Consider the following 23,667-nt stretch of genomic DNA (forward strand, 5'->3'; position numbering starts at 1 on the left):
TGATTAATTAATTAATTAATTATTTAAAGTTCTTCAGTGAAGTTGTAAGCTACTGTACTTCCATTACACTTCAGTTTCAATATTGGGAGACAGTGAGACATCATTAAGGATCACTTATTATTATTGGCTTCTTGATTATGTAAGCATGCAATATTATGGGTTTATCCCACTTGCATTACAACTTTTCTGATATTATTGTTACGCTTTGTTAAGATTAAATTAACAATCTGTACTTCAGATTATTTTAATCTCTAAAAAAACTTAGAACAAATAACTTATACTCACTTATCATTGAGGATTGAATTCAATACCAATATATAGCTTGCAAAAAAAAAAATTCTAACATTTGAAATATTATGATAATAGTCAATATCTTACAAATCAAACTAATTATTGAACCAATTAATTTAACCAAAAAAAAAACAAGAAGAAGAAGCATATAACAATTAAATGGTTATATTACAGACTGTCAAGGGTGGAACTGAGATTTAGTTATGAGAATGGCTGAGATTGAAAAGCATATGCAGTAGACGATTTAAGTATAATAAATGTGCTTGCATTTAATATTTGATTCTATATTAAATAAGATTATCTTTAATAAAAAAATATTTATACATAATAAAAAAATTTATAGGGTATAAATATATAGTTTATATATAATACTGAAAATACAAATTTAAAGGATCCAGTCCACCAACAAGCATTAGTCCTATCAGAAATGTTATGATTGTTTAAAGACAATTTTTTTTATATTGAGTTCATGTGAATGTAAAAAATGTATTAGAGAGAAATGCTTTTAATTAAATTTGATAATGCTCAAATCTGACTCAATAGATAACTATATATATACACATACATACATACATACATACATATATATATATATATAACCAATATATTGTAGTAAGTGTTGAATGATGTGCTTGAAATTAAAGATAAGTTTGTAATAACAACGAAAACGGGTGCCTAACTAGAGTTGTAGGGTTGAGAAAGAATCTTGTGTGCATGCCTCTGCTTAATGCTTTGTTGAACCGAGTCAAGATTCTTATCATGAATTCACAATCCAATTCTCACTTTTCCTCACTCCACTAATTCATCCCATCACTAAGATATTTCTAAAAAAATCAAATCAAATCAAATCAAATCCTTTCCAATCAAATGCTAATGATGACAATGGTGATGATTGAATCCATATATTCAAACCTTTAAAAGGTTATAAATTTTAAAAAATTATAAATATCACTAAGCTTTCCAAAAGTTACAATGAAGTTTTTAAAAAACCATTAAATTTTAAAAATCTATAGCTTAAAAATAATTTTACCATGATTTTCTTCGAAGTAATAATATTTTTTTTTCATATAATATGAGGATTTAAATCATTAATCTCTACTTTCATCTTATCCCATCCTTACCACCCTCGATTAGTCTTAAATGATAAAAGTAATAATATACTTAAAATCATAAATTCATGGTCGGCACTATATAGTTTTAACTTTCAACTCTTGATAAATAAAGTAATAATTTTTCAAAAAATATAATCAATTTTATAATTTTTGACAATAACCCCTTTTTGTTGCACAAATTTACTACGCACGCCTCACCTGATAACTTTTGAATTATAATATTGAATATCAACTGTAAATTTTCTTTAAATTTGGATATATATTTGATTCTGATGAATTTGGATATTTAACTCATTTAAACTTTTTGTTGCCCCAAAAAATTGAATATCAAATAATTGTATGGAAAAACAATGAAATAGATGAAGAAAAATTCCACGTCAGCAATTAGCATGCTTATCCTCCCACCTCATCATGTTCCCGGAAATTCCAAAGACACTATCATTTACTTGGTTCTCACATTCTATGTACCAATTTGTGTGGTGCTAATTCAGCCATTCATAGTTCACTTTCCATATTTCTGAAAAGCCAAAATTGTTAGTGAAAATCCCACTCTTTTGGTGGCTGCGTCCTCTTTCATATCAAACATAGAGTGACAGCATTTTGGTTTTATCCTAATTCTATTTCTTATGCTTTTTGTACCTAATTTCTCGGACCAACCAAAATCTTTCAAATTAATTTCATTTTCTTTTAAAGCGCACTAATCATTATTTAATTGTTTGTACTTTCTTAATCAATCTATCATTACAAGATTTTCTGACATTTTTTTGCGTTTCTAATCTCTTATTTTTTTCCCCAAAAAGTTCGGCTGACATATTGTTCATGCTCTTTTTACATTACAAATTATTTGATCGATATCTTATGGTATATTAAATTTCTTTTGATTTAAAGCCTAATATTTATGTATTAATCTCATCATCTCTGTTTGATCTAGAATTTAGATTATTTATTTAACAAGAAGCGGGCATGGTGTTCACTGCTGTCCTACACACGGTCTAAACAACAGAAAAATTGACCCTTTCGTTTATGATTTTTGAATAAAATGATTTTTTAGGTTTTAGATGGAATTTTGTAATTAATCCTAAATTTAAGTAATAAGTCACTTAATTATATGAGTTTTTAGGATCTTTAATATTTTGTTTTTAAAAAATACCCTTTTATTGCATACTTTTAAGGTGAGTCTTTTATGCATGTGTTTTTAAATGGATAGTGCTCCCTCCATCTCAAATAATACTATATTTTTTATAGAAATTTGACTTCTCAAAATATGAAACACTCTAACAAAGATAAAATACATTAACAATATTTTTTTAATATTACCTTTTTTATATATTCTCTTTTTAAGATTTTTTATAAATTGAGTATTAAATGAAGTGCATTTTTAAAAGTTTATTTTTTTTTTGAAAAATAATGTTGCAAAGTATATTTAATAAAATTTGTACATGTGATTTTGTTTAAAATATCATTAATAAAACTTTATTTTTATCAAAGTATCTTATAAATTGAGATAAAGGAAGTATTAACTTAAAGTAAACTAGTAAAGTACCCATGATACTATAGTTTTTATAAATAAGTGTCAATCTTTTAAAAAGATCTTTCTTAAAAAAATATCTTGTAATAGACACATTCTTTGCATCATCCTATATGCAGTGGAGCAATGTAATTATTGTCATTAACATCAAATATGCATATAAAGTAAAGCAAATGATAAAAACTAAATGCATATGGTGTAAATGGATATGATGGGAAGCAGATTAATAAAAAAATCATAATTATTTAAATCAAATTTTTAAAGAGTTCCATGTAAAATACATTATAAGTTTTATATGTGGAGCAGCCATCCTAGTCAAGAACTAATATTTTTAAATCCTTCTTACTTCAAACATAAAAAACAACAATGTATAATTATGGACATGGATGAGATCAGGACAAGGCAAGTACAAACTAATATGACATTGACTATGACCCTTGCTGAAATATCTCCCTTACTAAATACAATTAATCATACTAACTAAGGTAATCATAAATTAAGCTCCTTTTTAAATTATCAAGTTTGAATTTTATAGAAATGAGATCCCAAACTTTCATAAATCAAATTCCCCAAAACATCACTTAATAAACCTTAAATCAGAGTAAAATAATATTTTAGAAGCTTGGGATATCTCATAGGAGTGAAAAGATTTAGAATTGGTTAAAAAATATCAAGGAATGAAAAACAGGAAAATGTGCCGTGATAGTTCTGCTCTGTGTTATAAGTCGTGGTGTAGGCACCATGCATTGCAGCGTGTTACACATATCATACAACAATTCTGCTATCATTTGATAGCAACCTGGGGTAACTTTCATTTCTTCATCTAACGTCTAAATGAGGTGATCTAGGTGTCTACGAAAAGCTTTTTTTATAAACTAGCTCATGACATGAGTTTTACTTCCAATTTTTGTCATACAAGGAAGATAGACATCCAAACACATTTTCATAACTTTTCACAATCCAAGGGTATTCAAAACCCCACACATGTGCTAAAAGCAATTCCTAACACTCAGAACATACCCAATTGACTTAGGACTATTTGTACAACACCCCACATGCACATATATTCAACAATATCAAATTTTTACTCCTCAACCCTTTTGATAACTAAAAACAAAGGGGAAAGATTTTTAGCATTGCATTTTACCATTAATTCTCATAATCATGATTAAATTAACGTCTATATACTTGTACTAATATTTTAACCATATCAATACTTTAACATCTTACATACAACATTATAGGGCCTAAAATACATCTCAAATTCATTAATAACAATATAGTACAAGGGTAAATAAAATGAAACTTAATTGGCAATATATTATTTATTACACAAAATAAATTTAGGTAAGAGGCCTTACAGTAGGAATCCTAGATTCCTAAGCCTCTATTAAAATATACAACAAGAAGTTAAATACTCAAAATTATGTGATTATACATAACACAAATTAAACTTTCACTATTAAGCTCATTTTCATATTTCATAGTTCAAATCATAAGGCATATTGCCACAGTACTCATGAACTTGTGACAACGACCTAATTCACAACTCAATGCACATTACCATAATGCAAATAATCATGTGGGAACGACATATTCACTATCATGACTTGCCACAAACTTAACATCCATGTGATACGTCGGATATACACATATGCATGATCAATTCTTTCTTATACCCTCCTTATATCTTTCGACTGAAATCATGGCTATAATATCAATTAAGGCTCCATCTGTGTGACTGGACTCCATCTGTGTGACTGGACTAACCAAACTCATCAATTGTAAGGTATAACCCAGCCAAAGATCACAGAACTCACTCTCAAACCACAACTTCCCCCACTCTCAAATCTCTGAGGTGTCATATAGCCTAAGCTAATCTCCTCAATAAATAAGTGAAGATAGCTAGGTTCTGATCTCTTTACAAACTAAGGGATAGTCCTTCGATAAATAGCGAGATAAGGCTAACCTTTGTACACCAAAAGACGGCCATAAATATCATATAAATTTTTCTACTCCTCTCCCTATATGAACTCCCACCAAAATGATTATTCAATGGTTCATGTTTACTTATTTCACATAAACTTGTAATTCACTATAATAAGCCTATGGTTTTAAAACTATTTCATCATTTAGCACATGTGAGCATTAGAATTTATCACATATTTCATATCATTTTCACATTACTCAAGCATAACCTTTTTACTAATGCCCTTAACCTTCTTGAAATTGAAGCCTTAGTAGAGCTCTTTTCGTTCTCTTCATTTTATCCATATCTTCTCTTTGTTTTTCAAGTTAGTTTGCATCTCTTTTTCTACAAAAAACATATCGTGTGCTATGATATATGGTATGGAGAAGGATCTTCATGTTCTGATGGCCTGTGCGCTAAGACATGCCATGCACACACCGCAACATATGGTGTAAAGCCATTTCTTCTTGCTTTTTTTTCCTTTTTAATGCTTGGATGGCCCAAATTCACTTCGGACTCAATCATAAGGCTAAAATCACGACCCAAAATATTTATTAGCTTTTATAACCACACACCACATAAATTTACTTAATTACTCTCATTTACTCAGCTAATTTAGGGTTAAATTTTGTCAAATGTTATGCTTGCTCTTATTAATAGTCATGACAAATGCCGACATAATGGAAAATTGCCTCCTTATCATAGTAACTGGCAACCTAAAAATTAGATGGGCACATAACAGTACGTGATATACATACTTTCATCCCTGCATTCAATTCAAACATTTCTTTGGCCTCAATAACATATTTTCTAGTTCATGTATGTATGAGATGTGTACCATTGCATGGCTCCATAGATTTATTAATGTTCTGCATTAAAATAATTAGAGTTCATACTTTTAGCCTTATTCATGATTTAAGAGGCCTAACATTAAAATTGAATTTAGAAAATTAGTAGAGTATAGGTCATCAAATAAATACATGTTTCCTATCATCTATCACAACACTATCTGTGCTGAAGTATACAACTTCCTCACCAAAAAGTAGAGACAACATGTACTTGTTTACTTTTTCAACTATAGCCAATATAGGAGATAATATAGCTATATCTCTAAAATATGAAAAAAAATCATAGATATTGTAAAAGAAATCCAAGAAAGTCAAATTAACAATGAACTTTATTCAATTATTTTAATAATCTAGTAACAAACTCAACTGGAATCTTAATATCTACAAATTCTTTATTAACTTTAGCAGTAGTTACATCACCAATTGATAATCCAATTAGCAAAATCCCAAAGAGCACTAATTGATTCTCCAATATTCATTGCTAGAAGTCTAAGATTTCTTGTTAGTGTAAAAAGTTGACAATTATCCCAAATATACGAAGAGTTGATAGTGGTAAAAAAATGTCTCTCTCGACCTACCTAGAATAGCAGGAAAGTTTGCTTGAAGTCTTAATCAAACATAACAACTTTTTCTTCCAAGGGAGGATTGCTAGCTAAAGGGTTGTTTAATTTTAAAATATCCTTCAAATCTGTCAATAGCTTTAATACAAAACTTGTGTGCTAATAGATCTTTATCCTATATTAACAACTTCAATTTAGTGATTAATAACTTTAGTTTAAATATTAACAATACAGTGTGTTATAACTTCAATCTAGTCATGCAATAACAAATATGCTATCATTATATTAACAACTTTAACTTTTGTTATCAACAACTTCAGTTTAGGTTTTAACAACTATGTTGTCTATTATTTTATAGAGTGCCAGAAATGTAATTATTTCATTTTGTAGTGCTATTTTGTCATTTATTTATTTTAAAGGAACTTATTTATTATTTTCTTGAAAATATATGTATATTTATGCTGCCCTCACATTCTAAATTTTCTAGGTCCTTCACTAGCAAGACTAGATTAACTATTAACTCAATCCCTAATCCTAATGCACTAAGATCAGGACCAATCCAGCCTGATATAAAGTCTAGGTCTGGTGTTCTTTTGGAAAAATTATCAAATAAATTTAAAAAATAAAAAATAAATTTATTTTTAAAAATATTTTATCTTCATCTAAATTTTATACACTAAATTATCTCCATCTAAAACTATTTTTTCTTGAAAAAAATATTTTTAAAATTATAAAGAATCCATAACTATATATTATTTTAGAAAAAAATTTAAGTTTTGAATTAAAATTATATATTGATTTTTTAAATATTTTTCATGATAATAACAAAAAAATTTATATTAGGTATAATGAAAAAATAATCTTATAAATTCAATTAGTATTAATAAATATTTAAAACAACACACACACACACACATCCTCGGTTGAGGAGGATTAGGTTTGAGCTCAACCCAGTGTCTAGCTTGACCTGATATCATAGGTAAGATTGGACTTTCTAGGTTATCAAGTTATCTATTAATTTTTTATTATCTATATTATTCTTAAATTATGATAAGTTTTAAAATTTTGATAAAACTATTTTTATTCATATTTATCTTGACTTTAAAATTATTAGAGTCATTTTTTATCAATTTGAATATTAGTATTAAAATATTTTGATAGAAATCTATTTTCAAACAAATAAATTTTTAATATGATTTGAAATTAATTGGCTATAGTTTAATTTATATTCAACATTTAAGTAGAAAAATAATTTTTTTATTTGATAAGAATAATAGAAGTTTGACCAACAATTTTTCTTCATTTAATTATTTTTGATATAATTACTCATTATTCATGGGTCGACCTAGGTAGGAACACATTGGAGACAGAGTTCTCTCAACAAATATTTGATACTATTAGAAAAGTGATTTTACTATTGGTAAGAATAATAAAATACTCACCAACAACTTCATTTAATTATTAATGTCTCAAATAAATCACTACATAATGGGTATGATAAATATATTAACTTTTATTAAATATTTTTTTAATTGTTCTTAGCTATTCTCTTATTGAAGGAAATCATCATATTTGAGATATGATCGTGCACTAAATGTGGACACATCTCCTAGCAGGGATTCAAAATATTACACAACTATGAGTATTATTTGATAATGAATCTCTCTATTTTTTCTTGCAAAATAAAAATCAATAGAAGAAGAAATGTTGAGGTATAATTGGAGTGAACAAATGAAAGGCTAAATAAAAATTAGCTATGTAAATACATGATGGGACTAAAAGATAATTATGATAAATCTGCACAATAAACTCATAATGATAGAGTTAATCAAGCCGAAATAGTAAAATGAAGTGATAGCTTATATTGGAGGAAATTTTAAATTTAGATTGCCAATCTAATTTAACTATCATGAATTATTAACATCAATTATGAATTTGTTGTTGTAATGCAAGTGTGGCACATGAAACTTGAATCTTCCTTGATGATGTTAGGAAGTCTTGAAATGATGTACTTGTATATTTATTGTGCAATGAATGAAATGTTGAAGTTAAGGAGTTCTATGATGATAAGGAGTTAAATGATATGATGTATTATAGAGTTCAATGAATGTTTGTGGTGAGAAGTTCAATGATGTAATGTAATGTAATGGGAAGTTCAATGAATTGTTGTTATGTGATTATGTGATGATAATTGATTATGTAAGCACAACGACGATGTTAAGTATGCCTGTATAGTGAGTATTTTGCATGCTTTGCAATATGGCATTTATGCATTACATGATTTTGTGAGGCAGGAGTTCGCTTAGGAAGAGGAGTAATAATGTTTAAAATCTATATAGTAAGGCTACCATTGAAGGTCAATAGTTTCTTGGCTATCATTATTTCTATTGTTTCACTTGTTCGATGAAGGACTATTCCATTGCATAAATAAGGAACTTGAACCTATTCTAATTATCACTTGTTTGACAAGGAAACTAGTTTTGGAGGAATGACACCCTATAATGTAAGCTTGAAGAAAAATTGTGATCTACAAGTGAGTTAAAAAACCTTAGTTGGGTAGCTTTTCACAAGTGAAAGGCTTAGGTAGTCTCATCACATGGACGAGCTTAGTGTATAATATCCCACGGTTTTATGTCAAAGGCAAAATGAGGATATAAAGAAGGTACGATCGTGCATATTGATGTAAGGGCATATGATTTTCTGTACTGTGACCCTTGTGATGTGTTCATGTGAAATTATGAGATTAACATAGTATAAATGTGTAAATGAGTTATTCCAATGATATTACATAAAAATGTGAGATTACCCATCAATTATGCAAAAATATGATTTGTGATTTGATAATTTATCATGAGTATGAAATCATTATGTCACTTATATCCTAATTAACATGTATTAGTATAGGTTAGATGTACTTTGGTTACTGAGTGGTTATATTCACCCCTCTCTCTTCAATATTGCAGGGTCTAGTTATCTAATCAAGACCGAGGGAAACAACCTGAGGTATAGGATACTCCTCCTGTTTGTAGGCCTCGTTCTTATTTTGGATTATTATATATATAATTTATTTTGATATTGCCAACTAGGAGTCTTTATATTACTTAATTGCACTATGTGTTTGTTAATGTTAAAATGTGTATTTTGAGCCCTACATTGTATGTTCATCAAAGTGTGAGATTTAGAAATTGCTAAAATACTAGTGCAAGTAAGAAGTAAGTAGAAATGTGATCAATGTTGAATGATATGATGATTTATAAATTTAAGGCTCCCCTTCTATTTCTGTCATTGAGGGATTGAGCATTGATAATGTGTTGGATATATTATTTGTATGATGTGATGTATTGCATAGATCTATTATAGTTTATTGAGTATGGCCTAAGGTGAAAAGTAGGCTTTTGATACTCAAATTAAAATTGGGATACTCAAATTTTTGTTATGATTGAAAAAAGAGTGAATTAAGAAATGAGTATCCAACTTTTAAGTGATAAATAATGATTGTGAAATTAGTATCATTAACTAAATTTAGGAAAAAGCTTTTTATAGATACATAGATTATCTCGGTCGAATGTTGGACAAAGAAATGAAGTATGTTGGAAATCTACCACTATTACTATCAAAATTGTGCAATACATTGTGATGCATGGTGCTTGAACCATGGTGGATGGCACAAAAAAGAACATGCCACGATGCACATATGACATGCAGCTGCCCTGCCCCAAGGCACCTCTACTTTCTGCATTATTTTGCTGTTTTCTAGTTGAAATGCAAATGCTTTGACATAAATTAGTAGCTTGTGCTCCCACATACACTTTCTACTTTGATTTCTAAATTAATAAAAGTATATGGGAGTATCTTGAAAGTTTAAAAAACTTGGAATCCTATTTTATAATTTTACAAATTTAATAATTCTTTTGGATTAATCCCCGAATTACCTTGGGTTTTGGACTAATCATAAATTAGTAAGAGAGACATTACACCATTAATGTCATAGATAATTTACTAAGATATTTTTTAAATTTTATATAGTGAATAATGAAATGTCTTTTTTAAGAAAATAGAAAAGTATAATTAGTAATTAGTAATAGATAAAAATTCATGTTACTTTCTTTCGACCAATTTAATTTTATGCTCTTTTTTAAAACAAATTAGATATCTCAATCTATACATGCCTGATAAAAAAATTTGTGAATAATTAGGTAGGGTTCACAATTTTTTATTAAAAATGTCAAGCTAACATGTGTCAAATAGAAAATAAAAAATGAAAATTGAACATTAAAAATATTAAATAAATGAAATAAAAAGCATAAAGTATAAAAAATTAATCAGTTTTAAATTGGTTTGGAGATTATATGATTGATTAAAAAAATTTCTAAGTATTTTTTTAATTATATGGTTTTGGAGTTAATAAGCAACAATTTTAAATTTGGAAGTAGCACACATAAATATTGAAATTAGAATATAATTAGCACAAATAATTAAATGTATTGGATCTTATCAAACTTCATTCAAATTTAAATATTTGAAATTCAAATCATGATATTTCATAATTATGTAAAAATAAGTTGACAGCATGTGTGATGTTCAGTTAGGAATATTCAAGTGAGTGGATTTAAATTTCACATATTCAAATTATATCACTAACCATACTTTTATAATTTATATAAATAAATAATTAAAAAACCAATCCAAAACATACCCACAAATCAACAACCAAATCTAACTCCTAGAGCACATAATTAAAAAAAAAAAAGGCATTATGAAGCATAGAATCCTGGATCAAGAAATATTTTTAAAAAATATATCTGAACAAAATATATCATAATTTTTATAGTCTTTTCTTTTTTTTATTTTTAATTTTTCTTTAATTTATTTATTTACATTATACCCTACCAACTTACTCTAATTTATTATTCATTTTGTCCACTGATATGATAGGTGGAGAAAATTTACCCTTCACTTGGATGAAAAAAAGAAAATAGAGAGAACATAAAATGAATAAATATTACAATGGCTACAATATCCTCATGTCAAAATATATTATATTTTACATAATTTTATTTATAAAATAAATTGAAGGAAAATTTATATTAAAATTAATGTCTTCAAAATAATTTATAATCAAAATTTTTAAAAATATATTTTCATATTATTATATTTTAAAACCATATAATTTAATGAAATATATTATTTTTCTATTTAAAAATAAAAATTAAATAATTTATTAAAGATAGATACAATAACATAAAATAAAAAATTATAAATTTGTCTCACCTGAAGTGGAATGTAATAGCAAAAGCAAAAAAAGAAAAAAAAAAAACTAGAGTTGCTCATAGTTGCTCTACTTGATCGTCACCATGGGATGAAATTAGATAGATCAAAGAAATTGAAGAAAATAAAGAGACCTACCGATGAAAAGGCAAGAAAATTTTAGATGACGAGCAGGCATGATAATGAATTCTGTACAAATAATAAAAAAATTTTATGTAACTTGAATTGTTTAATGAGATTAACTCAACCATATTTCAAAGATGAATCACTTGAATATGATATGCTAGTCACACTTTACAAGATTGATAACACAAATAGCACCAATAAAACAAAAACCTAAACAAACAAAATACAAAATAATTAATTCTTATACAAATTATTGAAGAGACAAAAAAAAGCGATAAGGCATTTGAATATGCAACAACCTTAAAAATAAATGAAATACAGCAAGAAATATTAGAATCAATGAATGAACATGTCAATTCTTGTAGAGAAACATATCGAGAGCTAATAGATCGTTCTTAAAATTTGGTCATCTTAATTTTTTTCACACCTCAATTTTCTATCCAAACATTTAATATTAAACTAATTTCTTTACTACAGCAAAAACATAGAGAAAAAAATTCAATGAACTAAAAAAAGACATTATACCAAAAAAAAATAATAAAAGTAAAACATATCTGGAGATAATAGATCATTCTTAAAATTTGTTCATTTTATTTTTTGTACACCTTAATTTTCGATCAAAATGTTTAATATTAAATATATAAAAATGTTGATTTGAATTTCAAATAGATAAACCCAAAATCTTTTATTCTAACTGACACATTTATAATTTATTATAAAATAGATGTTAATTTTTGTAAACAAATTTTTTAAATAAAAGAATTTTATTTAACTGGAATAATTTAATTGAATATATAATATGCTCATCTCCAATATTTTTTAATTCTATTTCTTTTTTTACATATTTGCAAACAAAATATATTGATTCAGTTAAAGGAAAATAAACGTCAAATATATTTTGAAGAAGATTTGGAAGTTGATATGCACATTTGAACCTTATTTATTAGGGCGGATTGAAAATGTTAAGTACAGATTCTTTTCTTAAAATGTTTAAATAGATATATATATTAATTTAAATTGAAATAGATAGATATTTTTAGAAATATCCTACACAACACGGCAAATGACTTTTAATAAAATATAATTTTAGAATTATACAAAAAATATAAAATAATGATTTTTGGAGTATCTTCAGGGTTATGAAAATTTTAAATAGATATTCCTTCTATTTAAAAATATAAAATATTTTTAATTGAATCTCACCCTTTAATAAAGTAGTTACTGACTTTTAAACTAATGTTATCTTTTCATATTTACTCCTATTAAACACTCTACAATAAATATAAAGTTATTATCAATAGGGACACTTTTGAAAAAAAGCAATGATTACACCTCAAAAGACTAAAAATACCTTACATTTTTTAACATTTAACTCCTCAAAAAATGCCTTATATTTTTAAATGGAAGGAGTAGATATTAAGTTGAATTCAAATGATCAAATCTAAATTTCAAACAAGTAAAAAATAATTTTCCTATACATCTAAAAATTATTAATTCATCCCGCTCCTAACTTCAAAATTAAATAATATATTTTATATACATTAAAAAAATAATAAACTAGTCCAAACCTAATCCCAAACTTGACTCTAAAGCACAAAATTGCAGAAAACAAATCTTGAAATACAAAGTTATAGCAAATCTAAAGATAAATATATGATATTTTTTCATAGCCTTAGACCTCTTATATATATAATGATAAAGAATTTTTTTAAGGCCATTTTAACTAGCAACCGACTTTTCTTAGCCCAAAGGAGACAGTTAAAAAGGTGACTTGTAGAATTAGCTGTTAGAATTACTTATTTTTTCTGGATATAAATTGTTTAAGAATAAGACTTATACACTTAACTTTATATATTTAATATATTTATATCAAATTAAATCATGACATGTAAATATTAATATATTAATTTAATTCACAATAAAAATTTATTATAAAAAAATAATTAATAAAAAATATATATGTCTTGATTTAATTGAATATAAATATATTAAGTATAGAAGTTAAAGTATATAAGATTTTTTTATTTTTTAATTTTAAATACAGGATAGAAAGGGTAGGGGTGATTTGGAAGAGTATCTGGAATGGAGTGTGGTTTAATATTAGCCACAAAATGGGGTTTCAATCTTATCCACAAAACCAAACTAATAAACTAATGGGAAAGAACACGTAAAGCCAAGCTAACCAAGCTTTTACACTTGCTGGGCGGCTTTTAAAAAAAAAATGAAAACATTTCAAAAAGCTTGTGGTGTTACTTTTTAAAATTAAAAATAAACCTTAAATTTATACTCCCTTTATCTTAAATTATAAAATATTTTTTTAAAAAAATCTCATTGATAAACTTTATTAAATATATTTAATAATTTTATTTTTTTAAATAAAAATGTAAACTTTCAAACATATCATTCATTTAATAACCTTGAATCTACACTTAATTAGTATTAAATAAAGAGAGAAAGGATATTATTGAAATAAACCTATTTAATAAAATATTAATATTTTTAAAGTGTCATATATTTTGAGATCACAAATTTCTTCCAAAAATATCTAATAATTTGAGATAAAGGGAGTACTCGATAATATTTTCATATGTTCTAATCAGATAATCATTTAAATACTCCTTCATATTTTATATATAAGTCATTTTCTAAAAAAGAATTGATAGTTCTTTTCATTACTTTGGCAAAAAAAAAAGATAATTCTTTTCATTAATCACTCTGCATAAAAAATGAATTATTAATTAATTATTTTCTTTTAATTTGACAACTTTTTATGAGTAGAGTAAAATATTTTATATAAGAAAGAAATATTTCTAAAAATGATACATTTGATAAATGTAAATAGAGTACTTTGTTTGCTCCTTTTTTAAACAATATTAATAATTTAACTAATTTTATTTGATTTTTTTGACCAAAACTAATTTTATTTGATTCTAATAATATAGTTAGAAATAATTTATATATAAAATTAGAATGAGTGCACTGCACAAACAAAATAATATTAATAACAAAAGGATAAGGCATGAATACTAATTTCTTTTGCGAACATAGCTTCCAAAAGAAACCTGTGGGTTTTTTCTTGAAAAACTGGGAAACAAACCAGAAACCTCAAAACCAAAACCAAAAACCAAAACCTGTTATGGTTTTTCTTGGCTTTTTCTTGGCCGACGTTTTGTCTTGCCTTTGTTTCTGCTTTCATTTCATGTAACATCTCTTTATATACATTCATGCACTCGCTCACGTGATGTCATCATCACCTGTGATCTTAATTCTTAATTTCCTTCTCATACATAGGAGAGATACTTTAATATAATTTATTGCCATCAGCGTCTTATATTTTGTGAATGAGAAATTTACACCTATACAAACCCCTTTTTCTTTAAAATCAAAGAAAAGTATAATTATACTAATATCCTGGGAAGAAATTAGAGATGGATAAAACAAAATTAACTTTCATATTTAAAAATATTCTCTCCCGACTAGCGTTGGTTCAAAATGTACATCATTTTGCAAAAAGTCAATGACTTAAATTTTTCTTTTCAAAAAAATATCCTTATTAATTATATTGTAGGAATATGCTCTTTTTGGTTCCTATTAAGTTATTAATTTTATTAAAAAAATAAAATAATTTTTTCATTTTATCCACATTAAATAAAATATTTTTAAATTTACATTACAGCTTTTCTTATTGCTAATGAGTTTAAATATAGATAATATTAAAAATATAATTAATATCCCATAAATACCTATTTTAAAGACAGGAGGGAGTGATATTATAAATTAATATTTATTCGAGAGTAATAATTTTAGAGAGTATCAATTTTAACTAATTTTTAATTCATCCAGAGTTATTTAAAAAAATCCGATATATATTTAAAAAAATGAGAATGAAGAAAGATTTTGAACTTCAAGAGGCAAGTGGGAGGAGGAAAGTACAATGACACCTGTAATCACTCATGGGAGAGAGATCATTGGGTCAAGTTCTGTTTCTGGGCATCAAATTTGACTGCTTTTGAGAGAGAGAGAGAGAGAGAGTCCTCCATTGGTCAACGGCTGCATGTATTATTTGCTATTGGTTAGTAATAAATTCTCATGTTTTGCTATCACCCACACAATTTATTACTATCGCCGTTTTCATAGACACAGATTCCCCGCGTTACAGTTTACAAGCGCTCATAAAGGAGGACCCTGTCCTTGTCAGGAGCCTCTTTAAAAATTTGTCTGCCTTTCATATAAAATACAAAATGAAATATTAATTATATTTTTTTTAAAATTCATTAAGTATGAGAGAATATAATATAAATTTAAATTTTTTATTTAAATAAAAATAAAATTAAAAATTTATTGCTAACAAAGTTAGTCAATTCAGAAGGATTAATTTGGCTCATAACATTCAAAGTTATGAATTTAAATTCCATTATTAATATGAGGATCTTATTGATAAATGATTTGTTAGAGTTTTTTGAACATAAAAATATATCTTGACCTTGATGAGCCTTCAAGACCCAACTCACTCAAACTTTGCTTGTATAAACAAAATGAAAATTTATTATATTTGTAGACAAGTTAATAATTTAAATATATCTTTTTAATTTTAGTAAGATAATTATAAGTGTCTTGTAAAAAAAAATTAAAAGGAGTACTACGTTGTTTTCTAATAAGCAAAATTAAAAAAAAATTCAAGATGCATTTATTACAATTTTTCTCACATTACCCCCATAAAATTAAAGTTTAATGTTAGATATAATCATTTCGATTAACAAACTTTCTAAAGTGTTTGATTTGATTAAACTTTGCTTATATTTCAGAGAAGAGGGAGTATGAATAAATTTATAGTTAATTTTTTAAAATTATTTCATTTTTCACAGGTACATAGTTTATCTTTCATTTTTCTCTCTGTTAATTAATTAAAAACATGATTTTTCCAGAGTGTTCCCTCCCTTTTAAAATATTTGACTTCCAATGCATTAATTAATACTTCTTTCAATTTCTGATTTTTGAATAAAATTTTAATACCCCACATGATACTAAATATCATATATGTAGTAGCTAATGTTTTCTTTTCTTTTTTTTTCAATCTCACCCTTACTTTTTTCTTACCCAAACTTCACCCTTACTTAATTGCAACACGTTGTTGAAATGTTTTTTATATAAGTAATTTAATATGGTCATTAATTTGAACAAAAGGGTGAGATTGAAAAATCACTTTTTAAAAATAATTTTAGGGCAACTTCTACTCCTTAAGAACTATGAAATTGTTAGCTAGTAATTTGGGTTGGCTTATTAGAACCAGATTTAAAAATACTTAAATTTATAGAAAAAGCTTTTATAATTAATCTCGACTTTAGTTGACTCTCGAGCTTAGCTCGAATTTTATCGAGCTTATTTGGACAATTCGAAATAACAATTTTTTTCTAAAATGCTAAGCTTGATTCTAAGATTTTTTAAACTTATTCTAGTTGGCCCGTCAAGTTTTGCATGAATTACAGCCTCTAAAATTATTTTACTTTGTCCTAAATTGGAAGGTGTAATACTTTCCTTATTTTATCCTCAAAGACATTAAAATATGGTTAGCACAATAATGAGATATACTCCACATAAATGAGGGGCAAATTTGATACGGTTTATCCTACTTTATAGTATATGCAATAACATTAAATAAACTCCCTGAATTTTACTCTAGATGTTTTAATTTATAAAGCATTATTGGCTGAATTTTATGTTTCGCAATATTAGATGCTTTGTAAACTATAAAGTGACCAAATGTTTGGAAACAAAAACAAAACTCCTAGAACATCAGTTGGTTCAAAATACCGATGTTAATCCTTTTTATAAATTATTTTTAACATGTTTAATCATAATTAAAAAAATCTTAAAATTTATTAATTTTGTCTAAAAATCTTTTCAACCTTGCTCTTACTAAATATATATACTATTTTAATAATATATTTTTTCTCATCAATATTTAATAAGATAAAAAACTTATAATAAAAAAATTAATAATATAACTTATAAAAAGAATAACAAAAGTAGTCATTCTCTTCCTGATTTATAAATAAAAATGGAAGGAGTAGAGATTATTATTATTATTATTATTATTATTATTTTTAATTTATGATTATTTCTTCGTATTCTCAGTCGACCATCTTGATTCCTTGATTCTTGGGTGAACTCTGGATAGCTGACTTCCTTGTCTTTTTCCTCAGTGTACACCGAAACGCCAGCTTTCATCACGATATCCCATACTATTGAGCAAAATTATAAATTTAAATTACCTGTCATAAAGTTAATATTTATTTACTAAAAACGTGTTTAATTAATTATAAAAATAATATGATATTTTTAATTTCAGTTATTTATTATTCTTAATCAATTTTTTTAAATAGTATGAATTGATTATTTTCTCTTGAAGTTTGAGTGATTGTAGATTTCAAATACAAGCTCCAATGCAAATACTTTTAAAACCAAGATGTGTCTATATATAATATTAATGTCTAAAATATTAAATTATTCATTAAACTAGTGATGTTCACCCAACCTTCTAATTTTCAAGACAAAATATTGTAAATCAACTCAAAAGATTAAGATAATTAAGTGATTTTTTTTTTTACAGATGCCTCTAATCCTTTTTTTTCATTTTTTATGTGGCACACTGTTTATACTCAATAACAATAGATCACGTGTTATATGAAGTCTTGAAAGCAAATGTTAGACATCTTCTAATAAGAAATTTAAAAAAAATGAGAAATTTATTTATATCATTTTCTTCCTAAGCACATTATCTATTTTTCTTATACAAATATTTTCCAATGTACTAAACATATAATAAATAACTCATAACCCAACCAACATGTTCTTATTTTTTTTGTTTAAAACTTTAAATAAGCAATGGTGTGATTTTTAAGGGTTTACCGTTGTTTTCTGCGGAAGCAATGATTTGACAGAAGACTTCTTTTTTTTTTTTGGTTGAATTTTTTTAAATCTTGAAGTGAAGACTTTGTTTAATTATGTTCTCAGTTCGCAGGGTTTCACACAATCAAATCAGAAATCAAAAATCAAAAGTGAACAGTAATGAATGAATCCATGCATGGTTGGATTGTTTTGTCAAATCCCTGGAGGAAAGCGCCGACATTAAAGAGTTAATAAAATGTCAATATTGTTTGACAGTCCCAACTTCCACGAGAATCACATGTTTCCTTTCTTTATTCATTTCTCCTCCAAAACCTTTAACTGTTTCTTTAGCGGTTTTATTAGGATTTTTAATTTCAATTTTAATTTTAATTTTAATTTTAATATTAGTATTAACTGGTTTTGACCCAAACCTATTCGTTTTTTCTTAATTGTTTGTTGACGTTGTTTCTATATTCTTACATTTATTCTTCTTGTTTTGTCTGAATTTACTCAAAACATTTCCGTTAATTAATATTTAAGTTTTAACTTTTACGATTATGTTAAAGAGGATAAGGGTATGATCTTGTTAACTAAAATTTTAAAAATAAAAATGATTTTAATTAATCATAAACGAAATAAAAGATATGCACACACACCCTCATAAAAAAATAGAAAATTAACCATTTTGAGATGATTCGAATGGAACAAAAATTATAGAGAACTTGAGATTACTATAAAAGTTAAAATTAAAAATTATATAGATGTGTTGAAAAAATCTTTTCCGAAAATAGAAGTTTCATATTTATATTTAAAAAAAAATGAACGGACGTCTTTTTAAAAAAGAATTGATATTTTCATCAGAGGTTGATTCAATGCACTTATGGCAAGTTTTGGATATACATGAAAAATATGTATAAGGGGAAGGTGAGGCTTGAAGACTCGTTGATTGAGACATAGATATTTTGTCTTCTTATCCATATTCCATTGAATCATTTATTATCTTAACTAGATTTCAGACTTTTTCTTGCATCACTGGTTTCCTTTATCTTAATTTAGATTTGTGTCTTTTATATGCATAAAATTTTTAAATAATTATAAATATAGATATTCCTTTGCATGATGTTGATACAGCACTCTACAAGTCATATTCTGAAACCAGAGATTTTTTTTTTCCCCATAAAGCAATTCCCATGTCTAGACTTCCTTCTTCTTCTTGTTTTTCTTTTTTTCAAGAAAAGAAGTAAAATAAAATTATTGACATTGAAAGACTTTTTTTTAATAAAATCATTGAAAGACTTTGTCTTTTTTTTTTTTTTTCAAGGCTTTGTCTTGATTCTTCTCTCACTTTCACGCAAAGCTGAAAAATTTGACCTGCATTTTGTATTTGTCTAGATTCTATGTTTTTATTAATGATTAGCAACTAAGGATAAACGGTAAACACATCATATCTTTTTTTTAAATAATTTTATTTTTATACATAATTTTGAAAATTTTGGATTTATTTTTCTTCATTTGGGAATTTGGATTTATTTTCATTTAAAATAGTAATAACAAGTTTACTTTATGAAAAAATACTATTCAAACATTTTAAACTGTTCTCATTTTAATATTTTATTTTATTTATAAATAAAAATAAAAATAAATCAAACATGTAGTATATAATTTTTTTAAAAAAAAAACAGGGATCAAAACTATGATCAGGATTCTTTCCAAATCCTATCCTTGCTTGTGTAGCATAAATTTTTTTTTTTTTTGGGAGAAATGGTTGTATAGCATATTTTATTCACAAGAAATCAGTATTATATGCATTAAATGGAGTAAGAATAATGAGTTGCATTATTTATTGTTTTTAATAATACAGTTTGTGAAATTTTTATATTGTATATAGACTTTAACGGCTATTAGATATAAATGATTTAGACAGTTATAGAAATGATAATAAAATTACAATATGTTTGTACATGAAAATGGATTATTAATGTATCATGATTTTATTAAGTCTAACAAAAAACTCTACTCATTCAAGTTTTGATTTTAAAAAATATCACATGCTTCACATTATGAGAATAAAATCCTTTTTTTCTTTTAACTAATTTAGTTTTCAACCTTTACATTTCCTAATTTAATCACCAAATCTTCCTGAAACCACAGGGAGAAATATTTTAAGATAAGCACTAGGAAAGAGGCTTTTTTTTTTTTTTTTACGGAAAAAAAGGTTCTTTATGTAGTCAGCGTGATGTCTTGACAAAAGTATGATGTAAATAAAAAGAAAAGGCTTAGATAAGATTATGCCATGAATCTCAGATATAAAATAATACTATCACCTAGGGTCTCAACTTATAATTTTGAATTTGAGTCATAAAATATACATTTATGTTAAATAAAAATGTCAAAAACATTGTCAAGTACCATGAAATAGCCATTGATGAAAACGGTCTCACAAAGTGAGGTTTATATTAGTTTAGCTGAGATATGGTAATACATTACATTTTCAGTGATGGAATAAAACAAATATTGTCCCTTCGAGTGACCAAAGAACACATCCGTACAATTATAATATAGGTTATGTTTGGTACATAAAATACTGATTAAAAATTAATTTTTTTTATTAAAGGCAATATAATGATGAAACAAATATGGGTTAATGAGCATCCTAAATTCTAAAATATTACTCAAATAGTAAATTCCTGTTAATTAATATGGTTAATGGCTGTTACTTTTGACTTTATGGAGCCTAATCAAAGGTTGATGTGACACTAATCTCTTACATGCCGCATGCTAGTTGGGCTATATAATGATCAACATTATATGAATAAATGATGGGAATAGTTTGCTTGTAATTTGCAAGTTGATGGGATTGCTTGTTCTAAAAGTTTAAGATTCAGGATATTTACTAACATAACAAATACTCCTTTAGTCATATTTATAGAGTAGAGAAAAGGGAAAAAAAAAAAACCAATCCTATTTATAAGGCACTTGCTAATTCTTAATACTCCTTTTTATATATTTGCTCTTATTAAATACTTTGAATAAAAATATTAGTAATGAAATTTAAAAATATTTATTAGGGATAAAGATAAAAACTTATTAAATTTTATGACAAAGTTAATGAGGTTTAAGGTTTTATTTAATTATGGTGAAATATATTAAAAATGTTTTATAAATAGCACTTGAGAGAGTATTACATAAGAATTAAACTATTAGCATTCAATTCCAAATGTTATATAAAAGTAATAAAAAATTGTATTATTGATATATCATATATATTGCAGTGAAAACTTGGTTTGCAAGTAGTTTATGCTATATTGTTATATAATTATGCTTCTAAAAGAAATATAGTTATTCATTAAATATATTTTATGCCCATATTTTTTATTTTAACAATATTTATATAATTAAATAATTGTATTTATGGTTATGGCTACAATATATTTCCCACGTCCAAAAATCAACCATTCAACCTTCATCTATAAAACAAGGGTAGCTTTGCCCTTAAGCTAAGCATCTCCTATCTTATCCCAAGTTTGTGTGTTTTTGCGACGTAAAGTAAATATTAATAAAGGAGAATTCCATATCATGATTGTCTCAAAAAGTAAAAATAACCAGAAACTTCTATTTATTGGATTTTCAAAGAAATTATATCCATGTAATATATTATATCTTAAATGAAAATTTTGGAATGTTAAATTTATAAGATATTCAAGTTAATATTTTATGCTTTACGTGAAAATGTTTCAATTATACTTACATCTAACAAGTCTTTCCACAATTAAAAAATATTTAATAAAATTAATAAATGCTCTTAACAATACATTAAAGGAGTTTAAGATATAATGAAATAAATGATTAATCATAAAATTATTCACATTATAATAATTTCAACTAGAGTCTTGAGTTTGAACTCTTAATATACAATAACGATTAAATTATGAATGGAAAATATGTTGCTCAATATTGAAGTACTTAAATCAAAGACTTGAAATATAAAAAAATAATAATTAAAATGCTCAATTTAAAATTATAAGAAATAAATTGATTTTAGACTAAACTCACGAGATATGAACTACTTTTCAGATCTCATAATCTATAAAAAGTTAGTATTTTTCATCTGTAATTTATTATTTTTCAGATCTCAGTTAAGTGTGGAAAACCAAATATCAATGGGGTTGGTCTGCTTGGTTTGGTCAACGTGAAAGCAAAGAACAGAAAGTTAGCATGGAGCCATGGACCACATTATCTTGTGATGGCATAATCGTTATAATGTGAAAATACGAGGGTGATTACCAAACAACGCCCCCCATAAATATGTCCGCAATGCGAGCACAACGAAAAAACAAGCCTCCTCTTCATCCTCCTCCTGTTGTTTCTGTCTGCATTTTGAGCTCAGATCCAGACTCAAATCGTTCAAAGATCATAACTTTGGACTTTCAAGCTCTGAATTATAATAAGAAGTATGCCCTTTTTCTCTAGCACACATTTTTTTTAAAAGAAGGAAAAAAAAAATCTTGTCTGGTTCTGAAAGCTGTGTTCTGAACTCTGTTTTTAGCAGCAGAGTTCCAGAAAGATTATGAGCTGACCTTGTTCCTGCCACTCTTTCAGGTTATAGGTCTTCGGGATTGAAGATAAAATTCACATTCTTTCTGCAAGTTTGAAGACAGCTTTCTGGGATTTTCGTAGTTTCCGAGGTAAATTTCCCTGTCTAAGATTTGCAGCTTATCTGTCTGTCATAAAAATTTCTCCAAGATTTTATGGTGACAGTTTAATTAACAAATCTGTGTGAGAAAGAATCATGAGATACCCTTTTGTTTTTTGATGGTGAATTTTCAGGAACATGAGTGTTTCTTTATAGTCCCAGTGTTCTAAATTACTCAGAAGGAGAGCTTAGGAGAAACCCAGAAATGGATTCAATTCACCACCTGAATTCTGGATTAACGAGGTACAGTTCTGCTCCAAGCTCATTTCTGGCCAGCCTTGTTCAAAATAGCCATGGCTGTGCAAATGAGGAAGCTTCTAGAAGAATAGATCATCATGATCATCAGCATCATAATCCATCTTTCAAGTTCTGAAATGGAAGCCA

The 23,667-nt window shown here is 26.2% G+C and overlaps 1 long non-coding RNA gene across 1 annotated transcript; it reads left to right on the forward strand.

The window, feature by feature from the left end:
• Positions 1-22,926: 22,926 nt before the first annotated feature.
• Positions 22,927-23,658, forward strand: LOC129299163 (uncharacterized). Its single transcript, XR_008590504.1, has 3 exons — positions 22,927-23,041; positions 23,190-23,275; positions 23,418-23,658. It is a non-coding gene; the product is annotated as an uncharacterized LOC129299163 (long non-coding RNA).
• Positions 23,659-23,667: the final 9 nt, after the last annotated feature.

The sequence above is a fragment of the Prosopis cineraria genome, unplaced genomic scaffold, assembly GCF_029017545.1.
Source record: "Prosopis cineraria cultivar Desert tree isolate PC_DT_omini unplaced genomic scaffold, ASM2901754v1 PC1061, whole genome shotgun sequence".
NCBI lineage: Eukaryota > Viridiplantae > Streptophyta > Magnoliopsida > Fabales > Fabaceae > Prosopis > Prosopis cineraria.